At 39.9% G+C, this 24,214-nt stretch overlaps 1 protein-coding gene across 27 annotated transcripts in view; it reads left to right on the top strand.

Moving 5' to 3' along the window:
• QKI (QKI, KH domain containing RNA binding) overlaps positions 1–24,214 on the top strand; it is a 449,819-nt gene that overhangs the window by 329,141 nt on the left and 96,464 nt on the right. For 3 of the 27 annotated variants that reach the window (XM_072035869.1, XM_072035868.1, XM_072035870.1), the window contains one exon: positions 2,257–2,476. The exons of 23 other annotated variants lie outside the window; for them this stretch is intronic. The gene's annotated coding sequence lies outside the window, so the exon portion shown is untranslated. Of the gene's footprint in view, positions 1–2,256; positions 2,477–12,299; positions 12,400–24,214 lie in introns of those variants that run through there. One more of the 27 variants, XM_072035849.1, reaches the window with a different exon arrangement.

The raw sequence follows: 24,214 nt of genomic DNA, 5'->3' as shown, positions 1-24,214 counted from the left end.
CAGTCATTCAGTGAATGACTGTTGAATGGAGCCAGAGACTTCCAAAGCACCCATCACCTGTGAGCATCTTGGCTTACATCTGCCTGGATGTTACAATGTCAGCTTTATTTAGAACTATATTATCCCATGAAAGTGATATTTGATTTTTTCATACAATACTTTGTGATGAAAATATAACTTGTTAAAGTTAGGTAAGATACAGACTAGCCCCCTACTCTTTTATTTTTGTAAACTCTTCCCTTTTCACTTTCTTAAAACAACTTTGGCAGGTTGCTGCAAGGGTGGGAAATATCAACCAAAGTGAAGCCCATCTGCAAAACTGTTGCATACAGCATCACATACCAGGCTTGAGGATTGACTGTGGGAAGAAAAGCCTGTTATATTAAAAAAAATAATAAATAAATAAAACTACAGAGTATGATATTAAAATTGGAGAACAGACTTGAGATCAGCTGTGAATTAAAAAAAGCATTTTGCTGTGGTTTGAAAATAGCCTTTACTGTTTTTGTAACACTTTGCCTCTTGTGTTTTGTTTGCTCAGCTTTCAGAGGCTGGAGAAATGTTTGTGAGAAATCTTGAGAAATAGAGCTAAACTTGAGTCTGACAATATACAGGAGCTGTGCATGGTCAGCATCCAATATAATATGGCTGGTACAAGGGACCAGGCAAATGTACTGTTGTGTGTGGAGGATGCCATGGGCTTGCAGGGACAGGCACGACAGCATCATGTGTAGTGATGCCACCTGTGGCATGGAGCCAGCCTCTGGGCTTTGTGTGTTGCAGTGTCCACAGCACACGTGCAGAACTGGCCCCTAGGAGTGCTGAGCAGGACCGACTTGCTGGCACAACCACCTCACTGTGCATGGTGACTGCATTATTGTATGCCGCTGCGATTGTACTGTAGCTAGAGGATGTGGTGAGTTGGATGCTTTGGGTTTGTTTTTAGTCTGGAACATCTGCAAAAGGACTCTGTGTTTCTCAGCCTTCTTCAACAAAATACTTGGGAAGAAATGCTAGGTCCTAGTACAGTCTTTTGGTGTTACTTTCAAACTAATGACTTTCGCTATAATTCAAAGCTATTTTGTGTTCCTGCTGCCTTAGCTTTGTATAAAAGTAAGAATGAAAACCAAATCAAAAAGCACTGCTAAGGATGCCTGTAGTAACTACAACATTTTGGTGTGTGTGTGTTTTGAATAGTTATTAGTATATATGTGACCTTTAAACATAATGGAATGGGGAAAGTAGATTTTATTTCATTTAGCCTGATGCAACATTTTTGACGTTAAGCATTGCAAGAACATTGAGAAACAGTAATGTCATGGATAAAGCACTGGACTGGGATTTTATTCTAGGCATAGACATAGACATTCTACATTAATTTGGTTAAGAAAATTAAACAGACCATTTTGCCAGGATTTTCTAATCTGTAAAATGAGAAAGATAATCCCGCAATACCAGTCTGTAACAAATACATGACTATTACTCATATTTACAAAACAGCTTCAGATTAAATCTTTCTCTTGTCCAGTTATTTCAAAAAACAGCTATGAAGAAAATCTGACTAAAGCAAATGAAAGCTGCTATAGCAGACATCTAAAATGAATTGGCTGCCACTTGCCAGACAGTTGAATGTCTCAGGATGAGAAATTAAAATAATTTGTTTAAATTCTTAAATAACTGCTGAAGTTATCATATGACCAAAGGCACCTCCTACTGACTTCACAATCATTGAAAATTTCTGCAGCAGTCATAAAAATGATGCATCTTAGATACACTCCTCATTAATTTTGTTCATTAAATAAGATATATGAGGCTAAAATGAGACAATTTTATTATTAAAACTATGATTTGATTTTCAAATACCCTTTTGATTTGTTCTGCAGCAAACATTTTATGGATTGCTTCCTTGTTCATCATTTAACGAGCAGCAAACCATTCTGCAAACTGTCACAAAAGAAAAAAACACTTATGACATATATTTATTTGCAAATATACAATTTTATATTATGTTTTATGTGATATTATTATCCTAATGTAACATACTATATATATATACAATATAACATATATATTATATCACATTATTATATATTTATTTAGAAATAGAACAGCACATAAACTAGACAAAACAAATGCAAGGTAACTTTTCATGTCTTTTATTACATGTTGCCTTCTGTAGTGCTGTGTTAAAAAAAAAAAAATTCAGAAAAAAAAAGTCTTTTTTTTTTTTTTATTCTTGTTTTCATTTCCTTACAGCTCTCTCCTGTGCATCACATACAGAGTCTGCAGTGCTACTCATTTGCAAGAAAAGTGCCGCATATGTGTGCACAATGGTCTGATTGTGAAAGACTTGCAAGCCTTCCCCTTCCTGGAGATCCCGAAGGCCACATTTGTCATATAGTCACTTTGCTATGAGTGTGTAATTAAATGTAAAGCACTTTGGGATGTTCAGCTGTATAAAGTATTGCTATTGAAATGCAAGTTGTTGTTTTTTTCTGCAGACAAACACACAAGGAAAAAAAACAAATAAACACAGAAAACAAATGAAAAGGTTTCTAGGGATAAAAATGTGAACACTGGTAGATAAATAAAACATTAGAAAAAAAGGAAAATACTTCCGGAAAACAAATCAATAAGATTTTTTTTAAAAAAAAAAAAAGGCAAAAGATTTATTTGAGAAAGTTGACAGCCTTGCAGAAATTTCTGGCTTACAAGCTATTTACAGAGAGAAAATATGATGAATCAAGACACAATCATCAAAGTAAAAACCCAAGGTATTAAAATTTTAACTCTAAATTGTAGAAAGAGTCCAGATCTTTTCCTCTGTGACATAAATTTGCACAGGCAGTAGAAGTTTCCAATTACAGAGTTTCTTCTGTATTTTACATCCTTTGAGATAATGTTTGTCCTTTGTGAAATAAGTGTAAGATTTTGTCCTCACCAATTTATGTCTGGAATATACTGACACAATATATTAGGAACTGGAATGATTTATAGAAACTGGAAAAATTAAGGCTGAACAAACGTGGATAGTTTTATTTATTCGTTGCAAAAATGACTACTTGCCATGGTGAAATGTCAGGATTTAACCTGAATTTTGGTCCAGCCATAGACTAGACCCCAGGCATGCAACCTTTTGGAGGAATATCCTGACCACAAGGTTTTAGAAGTATAGGCATGATCATATACTTTTTTCTCTCCCTTATTTCTGCTGGTTGACATCCGCTACTATAGGTGAAGGAGCTGCATGGAGGTCTCCCCTTTCAGGGAAGCACCCCTTGCACTGCTAAGTCGACAGTCGAGGAACAAGTAGCACCTCATCCTACTCCTCCTTACTGTTTTTGGAAAGGCTACCTATGTCTAAAGTCAGGGACGCTTCTCTGCTCCTTGTTCCATCTGTGGTGTTTTGGGAAGTTACTAAACCACCTCCTCATAAACCTCAGTGGATGTTACCATCCCTTCCAGGTATTCTGATGAACTGCTCCCCTGATCGTGCTCAGGCCCATTTACATCAAGCACAGCCAGGTTAACACAGAGGTATTAGTTTAACTCAGAAGGCTAACCTGCCTCAGTTTGGAGAAGATTGGTGAGGGAATAATGGCAGGACAGCTTGGGTGGCGGGTGGGAGTGAGCCATGGCCCTGGACTGGTGGCAGTGAGGGGGAACTGAGGATGAGGAACTCATCCTTTGATGAGGATGAGATGAGGAACTCAGCCTTTGAAGCAGGCCACATGCACACATCATCCTCTGACTCCAGCTGTTCTGAGCACCTCATGTTTTCAGTGAAAGTGTCTAAAAAGTAAGTGAAACTCTAACCTCAACAATTTGGGTTGGATATTTTCACAACAAATGCAATGTGAAACCATATATGCTATATTCCCATGTCACCTTATAACCAAAGCAGTGAATTATCAATAAATGTCCTCTGTGGTCTCCTAGCTTTCTTTCAGCCTTCAGTGACAACTTCTCATCAGACATTGTGCTCTGAGGGTCCTGGATTGCTTTTCCTATGGTAGCTTTATCATAGTGCACCATATTAACCCCTCTTATTACCTCCCAGTGTGTCCATGCTGAATTGAAGCTGATGGATTCATGGCAGTTCTCTTTACAAAATGTTTGTGCTTCTCAGTTTTGGATTATTATGTGTTGAAGGCCAAAGAATAACAGAACTGAGACCTGCCTTTCAATTTTCTACTTGCCCTCTGTACTTTTATTTATTTATGATTAAAAGTGTCAAATATGTCAAATCACTTAGTCTTAGTACTATGTTTTTATGAAAACTAAGTTTTCTAACTGTTTTACAGAATACATAGCTACATATGATTCCATGCCAGGAGGGCTTTGTAGCAGGGATTTGAACTACCCTATAAAGTATTGCTTCAGCTTGCTCAGTTTGGGCAAGGAGATTTCAAAATTTGAGAATGTCCTGGAATTTTGTACTTAGCTCAATGTGCACGGCCCTCAGGCATCCACAGCACTTTTGAGTGCTCTTACTTTCTTACTAGGTATCTGAAACTGTTTTGGTTAGATCTGGCAAATTCCAAACATTGGCTTTGTGTTTCCCTCTTTGTTTGGAGAAATAATACAGTGTATCTGATTTCCTGCAACACATAACTACAAACTCTTAAGAAAAGGTGTTGCTGGTTGCATTGTTGTGACCTAGACTGAAATGTAGTGGGAAGATGGCAAAAGGCCTCAGAGGAGTTGAAATTAAGGAGAAAGAAAGAAATGTGCTTGCACCATTGAAATCTGTATCCTTAGAAAGTAGTTTTTATGGTAACTTTATTGTTCGTATGTCTCTAATAACCTTCTCATTTCATCCTATTGTGAACAAGGGGAGATGATGTACCACCATGAATGCTAGCACATGGTCTAAGCAGCAGCTCCTATTATTACTTCCATTATCACAATGGATCTTCATTGGCCTGAATTGCTAACATTCTTATAGGAACGATAAGACTAAAATGGCTCTGGCTGTCATTCACTGATGTGTGAATTGACAATCAAATGATTGATCAATTTTTCTGCACTTCAATAGCTTCTTTCAAGCCACACATCCTCAGTTACTGTATAAAATGCTACAGTTCCAGATAAGTTTTCTAAGGGATGGGTAAAGCAAATTAGGCAATTAGACCTAATCTTAGATTTAAAAATTGAAAATCCATCAGCATCTCTGTCTTGCAAAGAAAATACATTTCCAAATCTGAAAGGAGAAAATATCCTTATAAAGGAAGGATAGTCCTGACAGCCTGTGAATGGCTTTCATGATTTTCTAGTATATTTTTCTTTTGTTATTTTTTTCAAAAAACTTTGGACCCTAGAAGCTTTTAAGAAGGAGGAGTTTTGAAACTTGAGCAATAGGAAGTGCTAAATATTTTTTTAGTGATTTCTGAAAACATGCTTTCACTTTATCCCTCTAATAGGAAAAAAATCATGACAGCAAAATGATGAGGATTAATGTATGAAAATGGATTGCATGGCAGCTTCTGAGTAATGGATTTATAAACAGTTCCTTTTTTTTAAAAAAAAAATACATCAAAATGGATTAAAAGAGGCCTAGAGGACTAGGAAATTATCATAGTCAGATCAAACAGAGTACACAGACCATGAGTTTTTCTTTGCTAAACCCTGAGGTCATCTAGTCTTCATCTAGTTACCACTCTAACAGGAATATCATGTTGATTTGTTCACCTGCCTGATTTAAAGCAAAGACTAAACCAGGTGAATCTCTAAGCAGTTCAATGTAGGGAAGATGTTTCTTGATTTAAGATAAGCTTCATCCAAAATCTATTTTTCAGTATCTGTATAGATACTGATGTATTATGTGTTATCATTTTCACAATTGGTGAGCCTCTGCCCTTCCTGGTGTACAGGTAAGGATTCACTTTTAAGCAGGAATATAACCAGATTTGGAAGTTCTACACAATCAGGCAAAACTGAGAAACACTAGAGAGCTGTAAAAGGGACATAAAAATAATAATAATAAAATAAATAAATCCAGAGGTAAAGGACAAATATGAGACAGAAACCATCCAAATAGAAAAGTTGAGTCAAACGAGGGCTGGATAACCATTTTGACAAGCTCACTGGAAGTCACTGTGCTTTATTCTGTGAGGGCTTCATCCAAGTTTCACTGGTGGCAGTAGAAAGGCTTCAATGGGCTTTGATGCAAACCTAATTCAGCCAATTTATTGAATGATTTCTTTATTTTTGTGATACCAGTCTTGTTGCTGAGCAGGGATGAGGAAGAAGGGGATGAGAGGAGGCCAAAGGAAAGTTGACCACACAAATGTAATGTTGGAGGCATTAGACCTAGTATGCATGGGGCTGTTCAGCCTCCACAAAGAACTGAACTTATTCCCATGGAAACCAATGTTTGAAGATGAATAAGTAGCTTGGCTCTCAGCAGCTCCCTTTCCTTTTTCTCTTTTCTTCTCTCTTGGGATGTTTTGTTGTTGTTTTTGGTAAAGGGAAAGAAAGAGGCTCTTCACCTCTAAGCAGCTTGAGAAAAGACTGGCAACATTCATTCCACTAATAAGCTGGCAATTAATGCAAAGAGGAATGTCCTGGATTTCTCAAAGAGAAGTATTTTTCAACAGGAGCTAGGCAAGATGTTGATGAGGTTTTGTTTCTCTTTTGTTGTTGTTGTTGTTGTTTAAATGAAACTTTTTTTTCTGGAAAAGGGGGCTGCTAAACTGGTGTTGTAAGTCTGCCCTCACGTGTTGGATTTTAACTCTTCAGAAGACAAAAATGTAAGCAAGCTCAGTGGAATCCACCAGATAAATCGTGGCATCACCCAGATACAGGTCTTCAGGTATTCAGATCTGCTCTTTTATTTTTCTTCTGAGTTCTAGGTGGTGGTGGATGCATAGCAATGGGTTACACACACTAGGAATACACAGAGGCCCACACCATCCATTTGATATAGCAGATATGGGTCATTATCATTCTTGCACTAAGTAGATAATGAATTCAAGGGGAATGTTACAAAGGTGTTGCTGATAGTATCAGTGTTAGAATGTGTTGCAACTATTGACTGATATAAAAAAGAGACAGCTGAAGGTAGGCTGAAAAACAGAAGAATTAACAACCAGCTTTTGGTAATTAAGGAAAATAATCACAGCCTCAGTAGTTTGAAAGAAATCCTTTGTGGCTGGCTTCTTGTGAGAAGAGTTTCAGGACCCAGTGCAGTTTCTGACAATAGGAAATGTCACAGGGAATGGTATCGTATGGGGAATTTCCAGTGTGAGTCAGCATGACACTTGTACTTAGATGGGACATGAGAGTTTCTGCAGGCTCTGAAACTAATGAAGCTGGGTTGCCTGAAGCCAGTTGCTTGCATCTCCAGGCCAGTTTACTTTGGAGTCTCTGAAAGTGTAAGTGCCTACTGAACTTTTGGTATTGACAGCATCTGTAGCAGACTTTTTCCGTGTGGATTGTATAAATGATGACCTCACACTGCAACTTTTCCCTTAGCAGGGAATAAATTTTCATTGTTCTGCCTTTTCCCTCTTGACAACTGTTTTTACAAAACTTGTAGGAACATTATTGTCTTTGAGAACTCTGTCCCTCTATTCCACTTGGCTGAAATTGGTTAGTAGGCTCAAAATTATTAGGGAAACCAGCCAGCCAAAATGATTGCCTAAGCCTCATTTCCTTAAGAAACTAGGTTAAAAAGTTAATATTAGTAATAACTCCTGAACTGGAGCTGCCATGGGGGAATACAGGGTGGCCCTGCAAGCTGTGTGTGCCAAAGCACAGTCTGATGTGTTGCTCCTATCATGCTTTTGCTGTAAACTTTCTCCTGGGTCCTGTTAGCAAATAAACCTTCCCCCAGCTGCTGTATGGGTGAATGGTCATAGCAGTGTGCTGAGCAGGGGCGAGTCAGAGGCTCTTTGGTCCTTGGTTTGACTCTCTGAGCTTACCCACTGGTGATTTCAGGATTTGGACCCCTGCTCACCAGAAAGTGGCAGAGACCACACATGCATTTAATCCAGAGCTGGACTTTGCCTGGCCTTCTGAGCATTTCAGACCTACACTGAAATCAGCAGTTTGCAGTGGGTTTCATATCTTATTACCAAGTAATTCATTTTCATGGCAAAATATATATTTTTAATCTTTTATAAAACCTACACACTTCTCTGCTTGAGTACACGAGTATCACTTTGATTTAACCTGTCTGGAGACCATAAATTGTTTTTGAATTTACTTTTTAAAAGTTTTATTTCTAGACAATGATTTATGGATGTGCAATGTGAGAAACATATTTTCTGCTGCAATGGGTGGAAACCTCAGTTTCCATTGCAGCTCTGGGTCTGAATATTTATCTGCTCTGGGTGGTTCATGGTATATTTCCTGCCTTTCCTCCTTCCTCTTTCTTAGAATTCTGCTTAAGAAATTGTCTCTAGCTTAGCAAGAAGCTGAAAGCACGAAGCTCATCTCTGTTTCTAAAAAAAAAAAAAAAAAAAAAAAAAAAAAAAAAAAAGGAAAGAAAACACATTTCACAGCAGACTCTTCCTTCTTCATCACATATGGTCAGCGATAGTCACCTCACTGAGATTTATTCAGCTCCCAGTGTGTTTTAAGTAGTTCCTGATATACGAAGAGAGGCATATGGCCAAAGCTCCTTGTGCTGAAATTTTTACTGTCTGAATATAAAGCGGGGAAATGTAACTGCTTTCCAACATGAGCTTATCTTTAGTGTTTTGTTTTATCCTGAGGCATTGACCTTTCTATTATCAGACTCCCTGAAAAGAAGGAGTACAACTATGTCTTGTCTGTATCATCTTGTTTATGGTTTATATGTGGCTCCAAGTTCTGCCAGAAACTTAGTGTCATTTTACTGCCTGGTTTTACATTCTGCCTGTGATGTTCTAATTATTGGGGTGTGACAGAGCACTTATTTCCTATCATAAACCAGGGGTTGTTATTCAGGAATGAAATTTTGTTGAAATCATGAAAAGATGTAACAATATGAAATATTCTCTGAGGGCCATATTCTGATCTTGTTGACATTGATGAGAGTGTTACTTTTGTCTTCACTGTGAGAGCCACGTAATGAAAGACAATGGAATTACAATGTCTGCTTCTATTTTTTTTTAAAGAAACATTTCCCTACAGTACTGTGAGCGCTGGAAAATGAGGCTGTTGTATACCTCAGCTGAGTACCTGGTGCAGCACTAGCATAGGATATGTAGTACGTTAGAGAGACGCAGTCTTTGTGGGTATAAATCAGCGTAGTTCCTTTCACATCAGAGGCAGTGTATGGTTTTATATTGTGGAGAAATCTTGCTCTCAGCTTCAAGCTGCCATTTCCTTCCCCTTTCAAAGCAGAAAAAAGCAAAAAGGCTGCCCTTTCAATCCATTCCTAGTAAGGGGAGGATGGGAAGAAAGAAATAAAATGATTTGGAGATTGTGTAGTAGTTTCCTACTTCACTACTAGTAGCACACAGTTAATGCACATGACTTAATGGGAATATACTTGCACTCAGCTGCAGTTGCCTACGGCAGAAGAGATAATGAAATATTTCTGCTTATACCATCACAAGCTCTCACTTGAACAACAGAAGCACAAGTACAGACCAGCCAGATTCAAACCAAGAGCAGGGGCAAACTGAGTGCAGCCCCCAGCCTGGCCAAGGCTCCTCAACACAGCTCTTGGAGACATGAGGTATTGTTGTACATTTATGCATTGTTTAGAGCCTCACGTTGCTGTCGGTATAGTTGTTTCTATTCTGTGTTTTTATTAGTGGCCATTTCTTCCTCCTCCATGGAAGAGATGATAAAATTTAAGGACAAGTAAGAAAACTGGTCTATTTAGTCAGACTCCAGTAGACTAGACAGCCTGCGGTGTTCTGAACATGCGTGATGTTATGTTACAGGCATTTCTGGTTGTAAGAGTAGAACTCAACCTCGAGCTCATTTACATGATTAAAGAGATGCCATAATGTCCCACCATGCTTTTATAGCACTGGAATGCAAATTTGGATTTACAGTTCCAACTCAGCTCTTTTCCTTACTGATATTCTCCCTCTCTACCCTCATCCTGAAAAAAAAAAATAAAAAAATCCATGTCTTTCACTTCAATCTTAATCATCTCTTTCTGATTTTCTACAGACTGAGCCTTGAACAGTTTGTAAGAAAATAGATGGTTCTTCTGTTCTACATATCCCATAACTCACTGGCTTCTTGCACCTGTCAAATGCCACATTTCCTCCCGCTGGGAGTATGCCCCCATTCATGTAATCCTCCTTCCTCTGTAACTAGAGAAAGAGATAAAGTTACAGGTGTCAGTTAAGCCATGACTGCTTCTTTGATCTTTTCCAGTTATTTTTTATTGGAATGTTTCTTCCTAAGTGTTTTTCCTGTGTAACTTTGCTTCCAAAGAGAGCGGCATTTGTTTTGCTTTCATTAAGCATGGAGCCCCAATTCTGCCTGTGTACCAGTGAAAGATGGAATTGATTCCCCTGATCTCAGCAGATCCTGCTAGGTTGAACCTCATCTACACAAAGGATGTTGGGCTTGTTGAGAAATGAGATTCCTGTTTGTGAAAAAAAACTTCAATGTGTGCTTCATATCCACCCCTTATTTGAAAAAGCACTCAAGTACTTTCCTGAATGAGGGAGGCAGAAAACATACACTTACTAACAGGACAATGTCTTAATAAAAAATCAGGTACATTGAGGGGGAAAACAAAACCCTTATTTATTTTCTGTGGAATTGAAATGCCTTTTGTCAGGACTGGATATCTTTCTAACTGATGTCCTGTAGCTAAGGAACAGAAGATAAGAGCACGAAGCTCATAGCATTGAGAGGCCATTTCCTACTGCTGTTCAAGAGGTTAGGCATAGTCTCTGCTAGTTCTCCCTGCATCAGTGAAAGGAAATAGTTGGGCTCATCACTGTGCTTTCCAGCTTAGATATTCAGACACTTTTAAAGTAATAAAGTCTAAAACCCATAGTTTTTAAACTAATGCTATTAGTCAAAGCAGGCATTTTTCATATCTTGAATTAGTCATCTAACCAGCCACTTTTATTTTTGACTCCGGTCTTTCACCCCTTGATTCTTTTGTCCTTGCAAAGGGATAGTGCTGTGTGTATAAAATGGCAGGAGGCTGCCCGTGCTTCTGGCAAACAAATCATTACCTGCAAGGCTTGCAAAAACCCTGGAATAATGTTTACATGCATGCTCTTGTTTTCTTTTGGTAATGCTCCATCTCCGCCTCCCTCCTCTCCCCTCCCCCCCCTCCTTTTTTCCCCATGGCCAAGCATCAACAAGCGTTCACTTTGGGGCAATATCAAGATTAATTCTTTAGGTTTTCTTTTCGTGCACTTAGTGATGCAGTTTACTTCTTGCCCTGCTGACAACACCCCTGGACAATACCACAGACCTCGCACAAAACCCCTGGGCTCTGTCCCCTCTTCTCCCCTTCATCTCCCACCTCCAGCCTGTTTCCTTCCATCAGGGCTAAGGGGAACAAAACACACTCCTGTGCCCTCAGTGCTACCTCGCAATGACACCTGCTGGTGGCATTGCCCTGGGACCGGCACAACTCAAGGTGCTTGGCTGTGTCCTTGCTATGCCTGTAGAAGGCTCCAAATATATATATATATACACACGTATACATTTATATGTGTATATATATTTAACCCTGTGTGAAAAATGGCTTGCTATCTCCTTTCAGTGTGACGTGACGGAATTTAGGAAATTTCAAACTGATTTGTTCAGCTACATTTCCCTATACTGCAGCAGCCCCATATCAAGCGAGGTGGCTGGCAACACAAGTTGGAGGCTCTTGTAGAGTAGATTTTCTCATCTCAGTCTATTGCATTATTGTCTTTAAAATATTTTTTTGTAATATCTCTTTTGAAGTACATGTTTTAAAAATGTGAGGAGGATCTGTGAGCTTCCTGCTTTGTTTATTCATTCCTCACCCCTCCAAACACTTGAGAATTCGAATTATTCAGCTAGGCTTAATGAGGCTGACTCAGAGCAAAGTTATGTGCATAAAAGTCAAGGATAGGGGCCTTGATGTGATGCATTTTTAGGTGGTTACGGGGGTTTTAATATTAATATTTATTACTGAACAGTTTAAAGGGGAACTTGGGCTGTACCTTTTCATCAGTGCTTGCTGCTTCTTACCTTACTGCAAAGGAGCTCTCGGGGGGCTCTGGCAGGTGGAAGTTTGTTTGGTGGAGGCACTGCAACCCAACAGTGCTGACGTGCACAACTGTGCAGGTTGGTGCTGCTAACCACTAAGCTCTTACATCAGTCCCTTTCCTTTTGCCTCTACTTTCCAGTCAACACAATGGGGAAAACTCCTTTGAATACCTGAAAAGACAAGGGTGAAGTATCACCATGGGCTGTACTGTGATCCCTATCACAAAGCACAAAAAAAGGGTAAGAAAATTTGATGCAAGTAAGAGTCTGCCCATTTTCATGTCCTGTCTTTTCTAGTCTTTTCAGTCATTTTTTGTTTGTTTGTTTTCCCCTCTTTGGTAGCATTTGACCTTCCTTCTGGTCCTGAAGAGCAGGAACAGGCCAATGTACTTGTGGCCTTGGTGGTTCTGAGCCACGGGACTGCAGGCAGGACTGTAGGCCTTGTGTTGGAAACATGATGATGACTTACCCTCCTGCAGCTCTGGAAGGGAAATGGAACTGTTTGGGTAGCCTAGAAACACTGTGTGTGAGTATGGGAAGTTTTCTGTGCTGGTCTGAACTAAGCCTCCTGGGACTCCTCACGATTAATCTTACTAGCTTCTCTGGGGCTTTATCCTGACCTCATCCCTGCTCCCATTCACACATATAGTAACAAAATTTCCTTTTGAGTCATCCTTAATAAGTGTTCAGAAAACTCACCTTTTCTTCCCAGATGTGCTGTTTGCTGTGCTAAAGCAGCCCCTGGTCAAAGCATATCGTAGGATGACAAAGACATCCTAGAAGTGCTGCGTGGAGAATTTTGTTTAACCCAGCTGGAGAATGAAATTTTCTTCTGGCTTGCAGCAAGGGTACAAGGGTGCAACTCTCTTCATTTCAGAGGATCTGCACTTTCATACAGTATAAGAAAGGCCTTAGCATCTCTGTTATGAGAGTAGAGGAAGAGGCATCTTTCATTTTTCTTGTGCTTTTTATTCTGATTTTGCTCAGGCCTTCAGATGCAATTTGCATATCTGTCTTCATAATTTTGAGCTGGTAAAACATTTTGATCAGAAAATGCTGACTGCAGTGAAGGGAAACTTTTTGCTGAAATATTTCACTTTAATGATGTAAATATCATGTTATACTCAGATCACTCCCATAAAATTGAGTATTTGTCCTCCACAGCATGATTTTGGGTTTTACACTGTCTTGCAATATTCATGCTGTAATTATAAAAAATGCATAAACATAGAATTGGTTTCGGAATATTTTCTTTCACAGTAAAGTTATGAGATTACTGACTTTTTTTTTTATCCTATTCCAGTAGAAGTACAATCTGAAAATTCTCAACTAAATAGAATTTTCTACTTTTAATTAGTTTTACTAAAATTATAACAGCTCCCCCCTCCCCTTTTCTCCCTCTCCCCTACATCCTACCACCCTCTTGCAGTCCAGGGCTTTGGAAAGAAGTCCCACCTGTTCCTTAACAGCATGTTGGGGAAGAATGGAAAGTAGGAGGACAGGAGAGGGAGGTGTGACTGTCGGTGATCTGAAACATGAGCAGGAACCTCCATTTGAGTTTTATCTGTAAAACTCCTTCTGGTGTGAGACAGCTGCTGCCTCTGAAGGCTTCTACATATCTCTTGAAATCCCAAGGATCCTTCCTTTTTTAACCTGTATTGTATCCCCATTGCCCTTGAGATCCTATACTACAGCTGCTTTCTTCAGAAGGATTTGATAAGAATATCTCTTTTGGACCATGTCAGTGTTAGAGAATTGCTGTCAAGCATCAAGAGATGCTCTCTCTCTTCCCCTGGGGCTTTAAAGATGCTATTCTAAAATTAAAGTGTTTGGTATAGATAAGATACTTAGGGTTATAATGAGGTCAAGAGTTGCTGGCAGTTTCTATCTGGATATTTTTTTTTAGAAGTTGATCAGATCTCTGGCTGTGTTATTTTCCTTTTTAGACAGATAAATATAGACAGACCAGGTAGAGAAACAGTCAGGAACAGGAAGCTTTTGAAAAATATTTGGAAATTATTCTGATTGCATTGTTTAAGTCAAGTTGCACCATTTGATTGTGCTGGCATTCTCTGCAATGTAATGTGACATGGAATATGTGATGTAACGAGATATGCCCGCCAAAACCCAATGTGCTTTGTTTTAGTCAGAATGTATTAATCCACTTACTGAATAATTGACCCAAAGATATTCTGTCAAACAGTACTAAATTATTCACTGGATTTCCAAACCAGCAGACAGTGTCCTTTAAATATTTAAGAATGATGTCAAATAATTTTCCATACCAATATATATATATATATATTTATTATTATTTTTCTTTTTTTTGGTGTGTGTGTGTATTTGTTTAAGTTCTCTGGCTCTTCTCTGTTGCTTAAGGAGGAAAAGATAATTAAATAAAAGCCATTACGCCCTTCAGAGGTGCCAGGCTGGTGGGAGGGCAGAGGCTGTCCTGCCTGTGAACACCCCCAGAGGGAGAAGCAAATGCACATCCCGTTTGGCTGTCAGACTCGGCTGGATGCTGTATCATTAGCACCTTTTCACTGCCTCACCCCTATATTTTAAAGCAAAAGCCAAACTCTCCACATACATATGCATGTATTTTACCATGTAGCGTGTGCCTTGGCGGTAAGTTCCCCAAGACAGGGCGCAGCACTGCAGGCTGCACAGCCAAGGCTGTTAAGTGCCTTGCTATTCTCTACCCTGAGGCCTCGCAGTGCCTCTCTAGGTGTGCATTATGAGATAACAACCTTGCCGGATCAATTTTGGTGTGGAAAATAGGTTTCCTTAAAAAAGGGACACCAGTATAGCAGCATTCAAGTTCTACCAATTACAGTGTCTGACACCTTTCCCCTTGAAGGTTGCATGCTGAACGAGTGCAGGGTATATTTCTGGCTTGTTTAAAAAGGATGAGGACAGGCATCTGATAGCTTACCTTAATTATTCCATTTCCTACTCCCTATATACATTTCCAAAATCTAATTATAGTGCTTGTGGCCCCTGCTATCAGCCAGTACCCAGAGATTAATGTAAAGCCAGGGGAAGGACAGCTACCTCCCTTCACGCTTTATGCAACATTGCAAATATATTCCAGCAGTCTTTTGATACTAATATTTTGATATATTCATCATTGTGTTAGCATCTGCAGTGAGCAATATTTGCAGTTTATAAGCTCTTCCAAGACCAACCGTTCGTATTACTCCTATTAAGTCCATTCAATTTTCCACCTGAAATACCACATTTGTCTAGTCAGGGTTTGACATCTATTTTCAGGGGGGTGCTTTTAATAACAAGTTTTATTTAATTGTATGTTCTTCTTCTCCCAAATAATAAGCTAGGCAATCTGTTATGTTTTGTCACACAACTAAGATGTACTTGGCTGCATTCTCAGGTTTATTATCTTGGCCTTGATAAGGGGACATTTTTGTGTATATGCATCTGTGCGTGTGGAGTTGCAATTGTTTATCTGCTCTTCCACAGCTTTATTTGGATTGGAATTTGCTGTGACGTCCCCACAAGTGCAGGAATGCTGCCCGGGGTGGGCTATGTGTGCAGGCGGTCAGTCGGCAGCAGGCAATCCTCCTCAACAGGTTTGCTATTCCAAGCCACAAGTATTGTCATACCCGGTTCCTTTCTGTGGGCAGCCAGAGCCCAAACATACACATGTTAAATATTATTTATTTGGGAAATTAAATAAATACAGTAATGATTCCCTTGCATCTGCCTTCCTTTAACAGTGTTTAGAACTGGCTTTAGGAGAGAGCAAGTCCGCTGACTCTGAGCAGCCGTAGTTCAATAGGAGGAAGCCGAGCACCTTGTGAATGAAAATTGAACAAAAATACACAAATTCTTCTTTGTCTTCTTCTTCTTCCTATTATGATTATTGTTACTTAAAGGGTGGGGGGCAGGGAAATAAAACCAGCATTAAAAATAGACTTTGCAACTCCTTCAAGGACTAAAATTCTAGGCTTATGTAGGTCTCCAAGTTCTTAATGCAAGAGGGTTGTCACAGGCACCATGAAATTCAATGTTTTGGCATTTTGGAACAGTAACAACAAAAAAAGACTTGCCCAAGAAATGCACTGCTTCATTGATTTGCCTCATAATTGCCATTGCATGGGCTCTCCTGCCATAGCCCCTACTCACTGCATAGATAAATTCACTCCCAGATGAGACCTTGTGACAGTCATCTTCTGCAATGTACTTCCATCCTTTTCTGACACTTCCTGTGGATGGATATGCCAGAATTTGTGTGTGGTTACAGTGTGTGAAGAGCATGTCAAAGACCCCTTTTAACAGTCACTGCACGCAGCAGAAGTGATGGACAGAGCTGGCTGGGAAATTAAGTTGATGTTTTCTGAGAAATTCTGAAATTACAGAAGATTTTCTGTTAAACAGAATAAACAAACAAAGATGTAGTTATTTCCAGAAGGAAAAAAAGAGAAGAGAAAAAAAAGGAGAAAAGGAAATTGGAATCATATCAAAGACTTTTTGCATAGCAGAATCAAAACCTTTGATTCTAATTCTAAATTCAGCCCTCTAAAAATTCTGTATAATAAATGTACCCATATAAAGGAATGAAAAGCCATAATATTGAAACAGAAAATCTACATCTTCCTTTCAGAGATGACACGAAAGAGCACTCTGATCTTCCCTGGATAGTTAATTTCTCTGTGCTTTGGGTTTTGCATCTTGCAACCTTTTTTCTTGCTTGCCTAATGATATCAGGTGGTTTGAGCCTAGGCTTCTCTTTCAGCATGATATTTGTACCACACTTGTTGAACTAGGCAGCACAGAGCTACAGAAATAACTGTGCTCTTCCAAAAGGAATTTTCTTGGACATCCTCAACCTCTGAAAAGGATCAAGCAGGCAAGAGAGATGGGGATGGCAGAGTCCCAGGCTCTCCTCCAGCCAGAGCAGAGAGGTGGAGTGGTTTTCCCCTAGTCACACAGCTAATAGGCATTAGAGTTGGGATTAAACCCTCACCCTGTTTGTATGAGAAACACCCATGTTCTTCCTTTTACTGGATATGAGGCAATATCTGTGTTATGGTGCTCTGTAGGTACATTAACTACACTGACAGACGTGCTGTATAGCCTGCATAAAACACGTGAAACCAATGAAATGAATTTGGAGGCCGAATTTGGAAGCTGAATTGTTGCTGTCTGGGTTACAGTCCTGCAAAGCCAGCTTTTAGGAGAAAGGCTGATCAAAGCTTTGCAGAAAAGCACCTTAAGCCTCAAGTGTCACAGCACTAGCAGTCAGGGTGGTGATGCACTAGGATGTACTGTGTGTGTGCTGGTGGGCTAACACGAGCATGAAGCAAACATCTTTTGAATGACTTGGTGCCAGAGGGGGCATGTACAGCATCCCGAGACAGCCTCGGTGAGACATCTGACTGATTAGATATTGAGGTCAGGCGCTGACATACCAAGGTCATGCCACATGCTGTTTTCCTCGTGCAGCTGGGCTCTGATAACAAAGCAGTTGGTAGGACCACCCATCAGATAAGGTGGCAATTTTCTACAGGCTCAAATTGTTGTTGCAGCAAGGGAGGTCCAGATAAGATCAATCAGGCTCTGGAATGATTCAGCCATTCCTCGTTTCTCCCTCTCCCTGTCCCTCTCCCTTTTCCTCTCTCTTTCCCTCTCCCTCTCCCTTTTTTTTTTTTTTGTGAGGACACAACCTGTCTTTTGAATACGAATTTAGGGAGCACTTGTGGAATCCCATACCATCCTTGCAGCAAAATGAGAGGATTGATTTATGGGTTGGATCACTGAAAAACAGTAATTCTTCACTCTTTATGATGTTTTGTCAGAAGGTGCAGTACCCTCCAGTCAAAGAAGCGTGATTTCAGCTGGGTTTTCAGAATGAGAAGTGTGTGTGTGTGTGTGTGTGTGTTTGAGAATACAGCAGCTCCTGTAACACAGCAGTTAATAAGACATGGGCACATTAATCATGTGACAGGTATTGAGTCTAACAGGGCAAGGCAGCAGGTTTTTAAACCAGCCAGTTAAGTTACTACCTGGTAGAAAAAGGCTGATGGCGTGCCCCAGGTTTTATGCCACTGTCTGCAATTAAAGTTATTTTTTATCCTTTTTTTTTTTTTTTTCTTTCTGTTTTAAAGTTTTGAAATGTCTTTTGGTACCTATAAGAATATAAGCACGTGGAACTGGAACAGAAGGCTGTGCAGCCCCTTTCCAGTTCTTTTCCTGTTGCTGTGCTGTGGCCCAGTCTGTACCTCAGGAGTTTGCACAGGACTGCGCTGTGGTCCCTCTCCTGCACCATGGCTCCAAGTGCTAGACACAGCTGAATTCGTCCTGAGGGTCACAGCACAGAAGAGAGACTTCAGTGCTGTGAAACAGGCAGGATTGATTCTTCCCATTGGACTTTGTGATCAAAAAAGACCTCAGCTGTAACCTAGAGATGTGACCCTCCGCCCCCTTTATGTGACTCTACAGGCAGCTTTATCGTTATACATGTAAGCCATACGTACCTCTGCCTCTTATTATCACCCACCCTATTATGAGTGGAAAAGTCAAATGGGAGGAAGAGTTAGGGTAATCCTGATTCATAAAGGCAGATGAGCCCATGCGTCTTTGGTGTCCTTTATTTAAGGCATCTCCAGTCACTTCAGTTGTGAAGTTGTGCTCCAGCAATACTTATTTTCTGTTGCTAAAAAATGTTCGTTATCAGGAACACAATAAACTAAAGGAAGAGAGCTTTTCTAAATGAATCCTTCCCATGATTTTGTAAGCTTTCTGCATTTAGAGCCTTTGTCAAACACTGCTTGCCATGGTAGGTTGAGAACAAGTGGTTAGATGAGCCATATATGACCAAATATCTCTTCCTTCCCATATGACAACTAAAGATTTCAAGAACCATATCTCTTGGCCATTATTGAAAAAGGCCCTTAAAGTAGGATACAAGCAGATGACACCATTGAAAAGGAGTTATAAAGATTGCATTCTCAGAGGACATGGAAATTCCATCTTTCTCATTAATCAGTCCCTGACAGTGATCAAAGCCTGGTGTTTCAAGGAATAATAAAAAAATAATTGTAATAAACAGAGACAAAAACGTACCTAGATATGATCTGGTGCAATGGGAAAAAAATGTCCTGTTGACTAATCATCAGCAAATGCCAAGCAACAAAAGGTGAAGGGCATAAGTATGGGGCTCTGTTGCTGAGCATCATAAAATGGCATTTCATGGACAGCGTTGGCAGTGGCTACGGCAAGCACAGCTTCCAGGGGAATGGGTGTGTTTGCAAGATGCAGGCCATAAATTTGGGTAAGATACCTGGCTTGCCTGAGAATCACCACTTTCAGAAGGGTTCGTGGTCTGGGCTGAGGAGCTTCCTTTTCTACAGTGGATATGTCTGGTGCAAATCTCTATAGCTTTTTCTGAGCTGATATATGTGAGTGGTGTTTCACTCGAGAAAAGGAAACCATAATGATTTGCAGCACCAGAAGTTCTCACCTACAGTTTTCAGACGTTGGTCTGTTTTGTTTTTCTTTTCGATGTGGTTACTGGTTGCAGATTGCATTTGGAGGATCTTTGTGTTTGATTTTATGGACTCTTGAAGACATTTGACAGTAACAGTGCTGAGTAATGGCTACGTGAATTTCATGTTGCTAATCAGATGATTTTTTTTTTCTTCTTTTCTTCTTTTACACATTTGTTGTGCTAAAAAGTTGAGTTGAGATGTGCCTAGAAAATAACTTCTCTGGCAAGTTCTGATTTATTTTTCTGATAAGTTATTTTAAATTTATTTTATGTTCTCCCAGCTGTTGCCTCTCTGTGATTTCTCTTCAGATCATAGCTTCAGAATATACTGCACGTTACAGAGTAACTGAGGGAGATGACTGAACCAGTTTTAACTGAGTGGTAGTTTGAAATAGCACTGCTGCAGATATGTTTCTTCTGGCACCCAAGCCAGCTTAAAGCAGTTGGCTATCTCTACTTGACACTGCTGCCCGGAGTGGAGATACACACTTCCAACCCTTAGTCAATTAACAGAAAATATTGACAAACTCTCTCGCACTTTAATATTTGTTTCCCAGTAGAAAATCCTTTCCTAAGTACATTACGGTGTAATTTCACTTGTAGCTGACTAAATACGGCTTGTGCAGTTGTGTTTACTGCCCAGCTCTCTTTCTGCAGAGCTCTACAGGCAAACTGCGTTCACAGGAGCATGTTGGATGGCTGCTCCTCTCCCAGCCAAAGGGAAATCTTGGCCCCACTGAACTCACTGATGAAACTCTCACTAATTATTTATGGGGCCAAAATATTTATTGTAGCAAACACTCTGGGTGTGCAAAGAACGAGAGTGCCTATTTTCTCTCCCAGAAAGAACTGGAGTTCTCAGCTAGATTGTCACTTTGAACATTGGTGCTAAGCAAATGACCTCTCTGTAAGGTAATTTGACCAATCTCTCTCTCTCTCTCTCTCTCTCTTTTTTTTTTTTTTTTTTATCCACTGGGTTGTTCTGAGCATATAATTATCAAAATTAAGAAAGGCTTTGTTTCTTTTTTTTCTTTTTTTTTTTTTTTCTATTCTTGGCAAATTATGTTTGTTTTCAGATTTTTGTTGTTGTTGTTGTTATTTTTATTTTTCCCCACAAGAACACTTAAAAAAACAGAAAAGCACGAGGCGGTCTCTTAATTGCCAGAGCATGGATAACTTGTGATGAGTTCAAGTCCTCTTAACTCCCTCTCAAACTGGCTCCATCGCACCTGGAAGCTCTATCTGCACTTCAGCCCATTGACTGCCCAGGAGCCTTTTCCCTGCAGACACTTGCATGCATTAGCTCATTCCCTAATTAGCCTGAATGTGCTCTGATGGCTCTATTTTAGTTGCATACCCATGCTTAGAAGCTGCTGCTGGGATGAAATAGGTGCTTATCTCTGCGGCAGCGCTCCGGTGCAGTTGAAGTCAGGATGGAGAGACAGCTTGCCCTCCGCCTGCCTTGTTCCCCAAGGGTGTCTGCAGAGTCTCCTGAGGGATTGTGCTGTGACACCAGGTGAGAAGGCAGAGCCCCACTGCTTCAAATGATCCCAAGGGCACCAGTCACATAACAGCTCCTATTCCTTCACTGTGCTCTCAGTAACAGATGAATATTTGTGGCTTAAACCTCAGGACTACCTAGACTTTCATATGGTCAGTGGTGACAGAAAGGATCTGTAGGTTATACGAATAGATAATCTGGAGACTTGCAAATATATCTCCTTATTTCCTTTTTTTTTTTTTTTTTTTTTTTTTTTTTTTTTTTTAAATATAGGCATTATCTAGCATCCAAAACCTAAAATTCCAAGTTAGTGCACTCCCTAAACAGGGCAGTCAAAGCAGGTGGACTGGGTTTCACTCTTCGAAGGCTAACCAAGGATCTATAAGGTAATGCAAAAAGCAAAATAAAAAGGGGGGAGGGAGAGAAGGAATGAAATCTTCCAGTAACAGAAACCACTTCATCTTTTGTCATTCTCAGCTATTTGAAAGTGCCTCAAACTTTCTTTTGGTAATTGCTATGCAAACATTTTTGATGTCTGTGTAAAAACATCTGGATGCTTACAGTGGCATCTGGACATAAATATTAAAATATCAACAAAAACCTGATGTGAATTAACCATGTGGATAACCATAAAAACCACAACCACAAAAACCTGTGCTGAGTCTTTGGCTGGAAAAGTGGATGCCTCCTCCCTTGTTTTTAACGTACTTATAAAACTAACATTTTAAAAAACAAGTAGTCTTGACTAATGGCTGTTTTTTCTTTCATTTTGACAGCTCATAGACTAGAAATTCCCTGGTCTGATTAAATTGGTAGGGAATGTCTGTCACTGCCTCTCTAGGCACTCCACCATTTTTTTGGTGTTATAGGTGGAATATTTGATTTGGGTTCTGAAATGTATGCTCATAAGGCTCCTTTTCCTCCTGGACACAGCCTGGACTCTCACTGAATTTATACTGTGTGAATGCAGGGCCATGAGCTGAGGAACCTACAGGCAATTGCCGTAGGCAGTCTCGTCTCTCAGTTATGAGAATTGTGGTTTTGGTGGCTCAGGTCTTGTTGTAGCATTGTCACTGGGGAGAAGAATTGTGAGGAAAGAAAAATGACTCTAAGGTCCTCCCACATAGGACATTTGAAGGAAAATAGTAGCCCCACATCCAATTCTGACAATGTCAAAAACAAGCTGAAGTGTTAATTCCATTATTATTTTTTATTCTATAGAGTCTAGTCTCATGGCTATTGGGTCCTGCAGGTCTGCAGTGATGCAGGTTGTTTTTTCCAAAAGTGGTAAGGACATTAAGACACCTAAGAACCTTTGCTTTCTAATGAGTTTGAGGTGCAGATAATCAAAGACTTTAGAAGCTGGCAGGAGTCAAGCATGCAAATGGGGTTAGATAACCCAGGTCTTTTTACCTTGTTTTTTCTCCTGGTAAAACCAGGAACAATAGCTTTTCCCCTCCAGAAGTGAATACATGAAAGACTGAGCAGCGTTAGGATAACAGTGATCTGTTAAATTTTTCAGAGAGAACTGGAAAATTCACAGTTGAGTGGGTACAGATCAGCTAAGCAATGCTGAATCTTCTAGGAGACATCTCTTGCTCTCATCTCATTTTGTTCTCATTCTTAATCCTTTCTTCCCAGTCTTTCAGTTTGGTTTGTTCTCTTGCTGCATGGCTCTTTCTTAGCCATAATCAACTGCAAGCTGTATATATCCCACCACCCAAGCTAGACTGCTTATGGAATAGATTTGTTTTTGTCAGGGCATTTCTGTCTCTTCATATGCTAAAGACATATGTATTCCACAGTGGAAATAGAAATGTTGTCACTGGTGGTTGCCCTCTGTGGTTTGTAACCCACTGGGAGGTTCTGGGTAGGCCCTACTTCAAGGTGAACAAATGGCTCTAAAAGACTCTCAAGAATGGAAACACACAGATGTTTATACTTGATTTCTGCCCTAATATTTGGTGAGGACTCTGTAATTTAAATAAAAGGGCTCATTTTTCCCCAATTTAATGTCTTTTTAGCAGTGTGGGAGTTATAAACATTATAATAATTTTACCACTTTCATATTTAAAAATATGCCCTTTAAGCATTTACATTCAAGATTTGTTTTTCTTCAGATGTGTAAATAACGCATAGCAATTTGCATCTCATGCATAAATCTTTCTCCTGTTGAATGCAAATTAAAAAATAATAATAATCCACCCCCCAACCCCTTTCATTTGCCTTTTTTCCCACTTCCTCATATTTATGGCTAACTCTTCCAAATTCTGGGGGTTTATGTGTGTTTAAAAATTTTTCTTACTGAAGTTTTCTTCCGCTGTGTAATAAGAAGCCTGAAGCTGATTAATAGTGTTTTCTTTTCCAGTCCTAATGAAAGTATTTCAGGTTTTATGCATCCCTGATGAACCTGTGTTAAATAACGTGTGTGTGTGTGTGTGTGTTGCTCTTTCTTGGGATTTATCCCAAATGAATTTAATTTCTGGGTACCTTTCCCTGTCTGTGGCAGGGGGGTTGGGACTAGATGATCTTCAAGATCCCTTTCAACCCAAACCGGTCTAGGATTCTATACTGTGCAGGACAGTGTCAGTACTGGCTTAGTCTATTTCTACTTGCTGTTAAACCAGAAGTGAGGCATTTGTCAGGATGATCCAGGAAGGGCTGAACGGACATTTTGTGCCACTGATTACTCCTTGTGAAATTTTCTGGAGAAAAAGTGGTCTGGAAAGTTGCTGGAGCCCCGAATTCACAGAAAGTGTACTCCGACGTGCACTTGCCATCTCATCTGGTCGCACCCTCAGGGTGGATTTACTCCGCAGATTTCCTCCACCGGCAGTTTCTGTGCCTGTGGATCAGCACCGTGGGGCTCAGCCCACTAAAAATACATTCTCAAGAGAGTCTGTCTGCCTTGGTAAAAATGCGACTGAAATACCTTGTTGAATCATCTCCCTCTGCTCAGATGGGCTCTGCTATTTCTGCAGAGCCCCTTCTGCCTGGCCAGGTGGGCGAGCAGCAGCCCTGTGGAAGGTGCGGGTATCGCGAGC

This window comes from Anas platyrhynchos, chromosome 3 (assembly GCF_047663525.1).
Source record: "Anas platyrhynchos isolate ZD024472 breed Pekin duck chromosome 3, IASCAAS_PekinDuck_T2T, whole genome shotgun sequence".
Taxonomy (NCBI): Eukaryota; Metazoa; Chordata; class Aves; order Anseriformes; family Anatidae; genus Anas; species Anas platyrhynchos.
This window is presented reverse-complemented; position numbering and strand designations above follow the sequence as displayed.